At 43.3% G+C, this 9,237-nt stretch overlaps 1 long non-coding RNA gene and 1 other non-coding gene across 2 annotated transcripts; one reads left to right on the forward strand and one right to left on the reverse strand.

The window, feature by feature from the left end:
- Positions 1–1,214: 1,214 nt before the first annotated feature.
- LOC109868002 (uncharacterized) lies at positions 1,215–4,120 on the reverse strand. Its single transcript, XR_002251872.2, has 3 exons — positions 4,012–4,120; positions 1,929–1,998; positions 1,215–1,658 (listed from the first exon to the last, which is right to left on the reverse strand). It is a non-coding gene; the product is annotated as an uncharacterized LOC109868002 (long non-coding RNA).
- Positions 4,121–4,412: 292 nt separating this feature from the next.
- On the forward strand, positions 4,413–4,541 carry LOC116356684 (U6atac minor spliceosomal RNA). Its single transcript, XR_004205110.1, has one exon. It is a non-coding gene; the product is annotated as a U6atac minor spliceosomal RNA (small nuclear RNA).
- The last annotated feature ends 4,696 nt before the right edge of the window (positions 4,542–9,237 follow it).

The raw sequence follows: 9,237 nt of genomic DNA on the forward strand, positions 1-9,237 counted from the left end.
AGAGGATGTGTTGGTACCATTCTTTATTCATGGCTGTGTTCTTAGGCAAAATTGTGAGTGAGCACACTCCCTTGGCTGAGAAGCAACCCCACACATGAATGGTCTCAGGATGCTTTACTGTTGGCATGACACAGGACTGATGGTAGTGCTCACCTTGTCTTCTCCGGACAAGCTTTTTTCCGGATGCCCCAAACAATCGGAAAGGGGATTCATCAGAGAAAATGACTTTACCCCAGTCCTCAACATTCCAATCCCTATACCTTTTGCTGAATATTAGTCTGTCCCTGATGTTTTTCCTGGAGAGAAGTGGCTTGTTTGCTGCCTTTCTTGACACCAAGCCATCCTCCAAAAGTATTCGCCTCACTGTGCGTGCAGATGCACTCACACCTGCCTGCTGCCATTCCTGAGCAAGCTCTGTACTGGTGGGTGCCCCGATCCCGCAGCTGAATCAACTTTAGGAGATGGTCCTGGCGCTTGCTGGACTTTCTTGGGCACCCTGAAGCCTTCTTCACAACAATTGAACTGCTCTCCTTGAAGTTCTTGATGATCCGATAAATGGTTGATTTGGGTGCCATCTTACTGGCAGCAATATCCTTGCCTGTGAAGCCCTTTTTGTGCAAAGCAATGATGACAGCACGTGTTTCCTTGCAGCCATGGTTGACAGAGGAAGAACAATTATTCGAAGCACCACCCTTCGACGCTTCCAGTCTGTTATTCAAACTCAATCAGCATACAGAGTGATCTCCTGCCTTGTCCTCATCAACACTCACACCTGTGTTAATGAGAGAATCACTGACATGATGTCAAATGGTCCTTTTGTGGCAGGGCTGAAATGCCGTGGAAATGTTTTTGGGGGATTCAGTTCATTTGCATGGCAAAGAGGGACTTTGCAATTAATTGCAATTCATCTGATCACTCTTCATAACATTCTGGAGTATATGTGTAACAATTTAGCTTCCGTCCCTCTCCTCGCCCCTACCTGGGCTCGAACCAGGGACCCTCTGCACACATCAACAACAGCCACCCTCGAAGCATCGTTACCCATCCCGCCACAAAAGCCACGGCCCTTGCAGAGCAAGGGGAACAACTACTTCATGGTCTCAGAGCAAGAGACGTCACCGATTGAAACGCTATTAGCGTGCACCACCGCTAACTAGCTAGCCATTTCACATTGGTTACATATGCAAATTTCCATCATACAAACTGAGGCAGCAGACTTTGTGAAATTGTATATTTGTGTCATTCTCAAAACATTTGGCCACGACTGTACAGCCTGAGACAAGGAACAGAGAGCAAGTTTTTTTCAAATCATCAATAGCCTATATATCGCACCATACAGTCCATATATGTTTTGATTTCTAAGACATAATAAGGTTTGTATCATTCACAACTAAAGTTGCCAAATAAATCTAAATCCAGCATATAGGACCTGTTTCAAATTATCACCTTAATGCTCAACATAGCCATTTCAAATGCACACTCGCTCTGGAATGGGAAAAATATCCTCTCCATTTAATTTATCTAAGTTTAATTATATTCTTTAGACCAGATTAAAATTAGTAATGGATTTATTGTGATGTATATTAAATAGATTTATTAGACTTTCGAAAATGTAGACGTTCCAAAGGCTCGCATCAGCAGCTTGTACTCATAGAGGCCTGGAGATGCAAAAATTATTTATGTTAATTAACATTTAATTACCATAAAACTGGCACTCTTTTGCATGACAATAACTGACTGACAGAATTACTTGACCCCCACAGCCCTAGCCCTCCCCAACAACTTCTAGAACCAAATCAGAACGGCCATAATTTGTTAGCATTCTAGAAATCATTGGGGAGGGAGCCAAATACAGACTAATCTTGGAGAAGAAACATCAGTTGGCCGGAGCGATGTGGATGGGTAGCCAGGCAAGGGGGTCAGCTTACCTGAGCGATGTCCAGTACAACCACAGGTTGGACAAGTCCACTGCTGTAGAGTGCCTCTCACCAGCACCATCTGCAAAAACAGAACACACCAGTGACAAAGATTAGATAAACAATACATGCAGTGCAAAGACTCACATACAATCAAATGTATTTATAAAGCCCTTTTAACAGTTGTCACATGCACACTTTAAAATACTTGTGTATCAGCAAAGACAAGCATGAAAGCTAGAGGAGAATGAGGACAGACAACTATGCTGTTACACATACTATCTACACTACATATAATCAAAAGTATGTGGACACCCCTTAACATTAGTGGAGTCAGCTATTTCAGCCATCCCCGTTGCTGACAGGTGTATTAAAATCAGGCACAAAGCCATGCAATAGACAAACATTGGCAGTAGAATGGCCTTACTGAAGAGCTCACTGACTTTCAAAGTGGCACCGTCATAGGATGCCACCTTTCCAACAAGTCAGTTTGTCAAATTTCTGTCCTGCTAGAGCTGCCCCGGTCAACTGTAAGCGCCGTTATTGTGAAGTGGAAACGTCTAGGTAGGAACCCACAATCGTCGAGTGCTGGAGGACATAAAAATGTGTCTGTTGCAACACTTACTACCGTGTTCCAAACTGCCTCTGGAAGCAACATCAGCACCAGAACTGTTTGTCAGGAACTTCATGAAATGGGTTTCCATGGCCAAGCAGCCACACACAAGCCTTAGATTACCATGCACAATGCCAAGCGTCAGCTGGAGTGGTGTAAAGCTCACCGCCATTGGACTCTGGAAACACATTCTCTGGAGTGATCAATCACACTTCACCATTTTTTATTTTATTTTACCAGGCATTCAGTTAAGAACAAATTCTTATTTACAATGAGAGCCTAGGAACAGTGGGTTAACTGCCTTGTTCAGGGGCAGAACGACAGATTTTTTACCTTGTCGGCTCTGGGATTCGATCTAGCAACCTTCCTTTACTGGCCAAACACTAACCACTAGGCTATCTGGCCGTCCGATGGACAAATCTTAACGCTACAACATACAAAGACATTCTAGATGATTCTGTGCTTCCAACTGTGTGGCAACAGTTTGGAAGATGCCCTTTACTGTTTCAGCATGACAATGTCCCTGTGCACAAGGCAAGATCAATACAGAAATGGTTTGGAACACTTGACTATCCTGCACAGAACCCTGACCTCAATTATTTCTCGCTGATACGAAAGATAAGGTCCTTATGCTTCCAAAAACATAACGCAAGTGGTGTGTTAGCTAATGTTCAGACCGAGCGTCTGCGCTCTTAACAAAACTCCCCCGTACAGAAGATGCCTTCATCCAATGACTCTTATGCGTATTGTAATGGAACTGAGAGTCATGATCATGGGCTAGATACTAACTAGCTATAGCTAACTGTCCCCCTTTTAAAGTGTAGGTAGCGTAAACGTAACCACATTTAACATATGGATTTGTAATTACATGCTAGCACAGCTAGTAAATAACGTTACCACTGAGGCTGGGATCTAGCTAGGTAGCACCGGTTCTGCATATGATGTTGAGAAAATTGTGCATTGTGGGTAGTTCTGAAGATATCCGGAAATAAGTTAATAGATATGTAAAAACACAACTATGTTTGTAGTTATAGGTAACCCTACCTACAACTAAGTTACTAAGTATTTGACCAGACTGTGTTGTTACTTTGAGTAAAAACACCTGCTTCCTACCCTTTAGGAAGGCTGGGTTTCTGTTAGCTATCATTGGCGTCTAAAGGGCGTAGCTAGTTAAAACTGGTAAAGTAAACTGACAACCAGCAGCTATAAATGTAACATTAGCTATACCTAGTTTAAGCATTTTGACCACTCATCTGTCAATAAGTATATAATCTGACCACAGGTGACGAGAGAGGGATATCAACAACTTCCAACGCTACTTATGCTTCTCATCCATGCAGTACTGTTTTGTCTTGAGCTGAACATTTCAAAACGTGTTATTTTGCCATACTTCCCTTCCCTTCCCCATTCAAATTCTCTCGTTAAAGACGTTTGTCATTGAACCAATCCAATCTATTCTGTTCTGTTTGAACTTTAACCTACTATACGTCATTGGCGTCAGCTGATGGAGTAAGTAGACAACTACAATCAGAAACCGAATAGGTAGTTGTTTCATAGCATACACCAAAACGGTCTGGTTTGAATGCTAAAATATTTGGTTGACTTCCTGGATTGAGGCGGTCAATAACTCGATGTCATTGGCTCACACCAATGATATGGAAGTTTTAGGCAATGCATTCTGGGTCTTTTCGTAGATATAACGAATAAATTAATATAACTACTGATTTGGATTTAGAAAAACATTGCACGTATTAGAAAATAGGATATTTCATAATTGTTATTGTATATTTAGCCATATTGGTATATTCAATTTGAGTAACCCTAGACAATACGTTTATACGCTCGCAGTCATGTATATAGAGTTTATTTGACAATAATACTTTGTGTTGTATGAAAGGAGAGAAGGTTAGCACTCCCCTTGACAAGGATGGAAGAGGCCCTTAGTGGTCTTCAACACACATATGGTTAAGGCATTGTCACTTACTTCGTGGCATCTTCAACCAATTTTTTTTTTAATGGTACATCCTCATAGGAATATATACTATTTTTCTTAGTATTTTAAGAATTATGAGACATCCTGACCGGAAAAATGAAACGGGACAATTATTTAATTGGCTGTTTTGATTGAAGAATTATCACTATGGCATTCATATTCACTAAACCAGGTAGCTTATTGATTGAAGAATTATCACTATGGCATTCATATTCACTAAACTAGGTAGCTAGTTATGCCCCCCTAGCATAACCAACAGACAACAGCATGTAACGCATTGACTCAAGATGAGAATGCTGCGTACATCCTGAACTCTTTGTGTAGGGTTTTTCAATAACCAGAAGAGGGCAGTCATGTTCTACCAAAGATAGAAGAGCTAAGACTTCCTACTTCAATCCATCATCCTTCAAAAAGGTATGCCTGGTTTGTAAGCATGTGAAATAAAAGATGTGTTTTCAATAAGCTTCAGCTGAACATTCCTTGAATGTGAAGAGATCTTGATAGGCCATAGACCTCCTATGCTGGTGAATATGAGACATACAGTAGCTTATTGTTGGCAAAGTCCCCCATACTTTTCTCTGAGCCCAAATCAGAAATGCTGTGAGGCTGATGGGGGCAGCAGACCTCCAGAGAGCCATCCGCCCTTTCTTCCTCCGTGAAAGCCATCAGGAATCATTGCCCAGGCCACAGCAGGCCACCTCAGTGTGCATGTGTGTGTGTGTCTGGGGCTACTGCATTAGGCAGGCAGACTGGTGAGATAGGGCTAGGCACAGGGCCGGACTACCGCATTTGGGGCCCTAGGGGTAGAGGTTCGTGATCAGGTCAGAGTTAGGCAGGTACAGGACGGCAGGGCAGGCAGAATGGTCAGAACCGGAAAAAAATAGGAAATAGAACTAGAGAAAAAGGAATGCGGGAAAGAAAGCTGATAAGACCTGACAAGACAAGACGAACTGGCAACAGACAAACAGAGAACACAGGTACAAATACACATGGGATAATGAGAAGATGGGCGACACCTGGGGGGGGGGGGGGGGGGGGGGGGTGGAGACAAGCACAAAGACAGGTGAATCAGATCAGGATGTGACACAAACAACTTTTTGTGTGTGTGGGGGGGGGCTAACTTCCCACATTTCAACACATTTTGCCATGAGGCAGAGAGAAAAATTAGATTTTTTCCACTTTCAGTTTTAACCTCTACGGCAGGTATACCCCTGGCCGCCGGGGGTACGCCAAATAAAAATCACATGAAAAATAAATAAAAATACAAATTTATATTTTCCAATGTGGCTATACATTTGGGTGAGTTTTTTTTCTCGCCATCTAGTGTTCAGCGAAATAACAACACAATGTCAAATACAGGTAGCCTAGTCAAATAATTAACATCCAATCACATTCCCTGTTACTCTCTCACGAGAATTCCACTAACGGTCCGTATGTAGCCAAACGTAGTTGCTGCTAAGACACTGATGCCCTTTGCAACCACGTACCTATGTGAGAGTGGATTCTCAGCCCTCACTGGCATGAAAACTACAGGCACAGACTGTGTGTGGAATATTATTTAAGACTGAGACTCTCTCCAATATAATCCAACATTGCAGAGTTACGTGCATCCTTTCAAGCACACCCTTCTCATTAACCTGTGGTGAGTTATTCATAATCTTCGATGAACAAATAAGGTTTCATATGTAAGATGGTTAAATAAAGAGTAAAATGATTGATTATTATTATGTTATTATTTGTGCCCTGTTCCTATAAGAGCTTTTTGTCACTTCCCACAAGCCTTGGTTGTGACAAAAACTCACACTCATTATTATGTAGTGGCATGATTTTGAAAAGCAGTAGGAAAAGTGAAAAATGTGAGAGTGAAAAAGTAGGTCAGCAGCAGTTGGTCTGTTGGTTGGTCGTTCCTCTCCTCCATCTGGAATAGATATGTTGTCACCGCCGCTCTACTCCCCTCCACACGGTGAGCTGAGACTTGAGGTACTCCTTGGACCGGGGCTACAGCCGAGTGGAGCCCTTTGGATTATATTAGCTACAGTGCTGTGCTGGTCCCAATGAAAAGCTCCAAACGCTGTCCAACTCCCCTACAACAACATCATGATTATTGTCAACTGCCAGCTGGCTTGAGGACCTCTAAATTGTCAACAAAAGTCTATTAAAAAAGGTCATTGGGGATTAAGCCTACCAGATTGCAATAAAGCAGTATAGAAGAATAGACTAGTTACTGAGAGGAATTATTTCTGAATCAGTGGAGGCTCCTCAAAGGAGGAAGGGGAGGACCAGCCTCCTCAGTGAATTTCATAAAAATAAAAATAGCAAACATTAATTTTACTATAAAACTATACTAAATATATTTACGTCACCAAATAATTGATTAAAATGCACTGTTTTGCAATGAAGGTCTACAGTAGTCTCAGCAGCACCATGCGTTAGCCGGAGGACAGCTAGCTTCTGTCCTCCTCTGGGTACATTGACTTCAATACAAAACCTAGGAGGCTCTTGGTTCTCACTTACAGTGCATTTGGAAAGTATTCAGACCCCTTGACTTTTTCAAAATGTTGTTAAAATACAGCCTTATTCTAAAATGGATAAAATAGTTCCCCACCTCATTAATCTACACAATACCTCATAATGAAAAAGCAAAAATAGTTTTTTTGAAATGTTTGCAAATTTATTTTTTAAAATTAAAAAATAGAAAAATATCACATTTATGTAAGTATTCAGACCCTTTACTCTGTACTTTGTTGAAGCACCTTTGGCAGCAATTACAGCCTTGAGTCTTCTTGGGTATGACGCTACAAGCTTGGCACACCTGTATTTGGGGAGTTTCTCCCATTCTTCTCTGCAGATCCTCTCAAGCTCTGTCAGGTTGGATGGGGAGCATCACTGCACAGCTATTTTTAGGTCTCTCCAGAGTCCGGGCTTTGGCTGGGCCACTCAGGGACATTCAGAAACTTGTCCCAAAGCCCCTCCTCCATTGTCTTGGCTGTGTGCTTAGGGTGGTTGACCTGTTGGAAGGTGTGCCTTCGCCCCAAGCTGAGGTCCTGAGTGCTCTGGAGCAGGTTTTCATCGTGGATCTCTCTGTACTTTGCTCCGTTCATCTTTCCCTTGATCCTGACTAGCCTCCCAGTCCCTGCCGCTCAAAAACATCCCCACAGCATGATGCTGCCACCACCATGCTTCACTGGAGGGATGGTGCCCCAGGTTTCCTCCACTTGGACACTTGGCATTCAGGCCAAAGAGTTCAATCTTGGTTTCATTAGACCAAAGAATCTTGTAACACCATAGTACCCTCCAAACTCGTCATCAAGCTCGAGACCCTGGGTCTCGACCCCGCCCTGTGCAACTGGGTACTGGACTTCCTGACGGGCCGACCCCAGGTGGTGAGGGTAGGTAACAACCTCTCCACCCCGCTGATCCTCAACACTGGGGCCCCACAAGGGTGCGTTCTGAGCCCTCTCCTGTACTCCCTGTTCACCCACGACTGCGTGGCCACGCATGCCTCCAACTCAATCATCAAGTTTGCGGACGACACAACAGTGGTAGGCTTGATTACCAACAACGACGAGACGGCCTACAGGGAGGAGGTGAGGGCCCTCGGAGTGTGGTGTCAGGAAAACAACCTCACACTCAACGTCAACAAAACTAAGGAGATGATTGTGGACTTCAGCAAAGGCGGCAGGGAAGCCTAGTGGTTAGAGCATTGGACTAGTAACCGAAAGGTTCCAAGTTCAAATCCCCGAGCTGACAAGGTACAAAATCTGTCGTTCTGCCCCTGAACAGGCAGTTAACCCACTGTTCCTAGGCCGTCATTGAAAATAAGAATTGGTTCTTAACTGACTTGCCTAGTTAAATAAAGGTAAAATAAAAAAAAGGGAACACCCCCTATCCACATCGATGGAACAGTAGTGGAGAGGGTAGTACGTTTTAAGTTCCTTGGCGTAACCATCACAGACAAACTGAATTGGTCCACCCACACAGACAGCATCGTGAAGAAGGCGCAGCAGCGTCTCTTCAACCTCAATAGGCTGAAGAAATTTGGCTTGTCACCAAAAGCACTCACAAACTTCTACAGATCGAGAGCATCCTGTCGGGCTGTATCACCGCCTGGTACGGCAACTGCTCCGCCCACAACCGTAAGGCTCTCCAGAGGGTAGTGAGGTCTGCATAACGCATCACCGGGGGCAAACTACCTGCCCTCCAGGACACCTACACCACCCGATGTCACAGGAAGGCCATAAAGATCATCAAGGACAACAACCACCTGAGCCACTGCCTGTTCACCCTGTTCGATTGGTTTAGTCTACTACATGTTACTCACATTTTCCATGTATCCTTCATGAGGTTGCTACAACCTAACCTATGAATGGAAGTTTAAAATGTAGGTGCACAGGTCGAGAGAATTTTTAGTTATCAAGGTGATAGGCAGGGACACATTCAATACCCCCTTGCACATCTATCGGATCTAGGGTGTAATCATTAGTCCAACAGTTGCAAATGAGAGTTTCTATTGGACAAATTCTATCTATGTTTATCCTCGTTTCGTTCCGTTTGCTTCCGTTTAAGAAACATCGGCGGTATGTATACACCCCTGATCACACGCAAACACAGTTCACTTTCATAGCAGCCATATAAAAACAGCATGATCATTTTGTTCCATGTATACAGTATATATTGTAATTCCTTCTCTCAAATATCTACGTGCTTTCCTCTCA

This window comes from Oncorhynchus kisutch, linkage group LG23, assembly GCF_002021735.2.
Source record: "Oncorhynchus kisutch isolate 150728-3 linkage group LG23, Okis_V2, whole genome shotgun sequence".
Classification (NCBI taxonomy): Eukaryota; Metazoa; Chordata; class Actinopteri; order Salmoniformes; family Salmonidae; genus Oncorhynchus; species Oncorhynchus kisutch.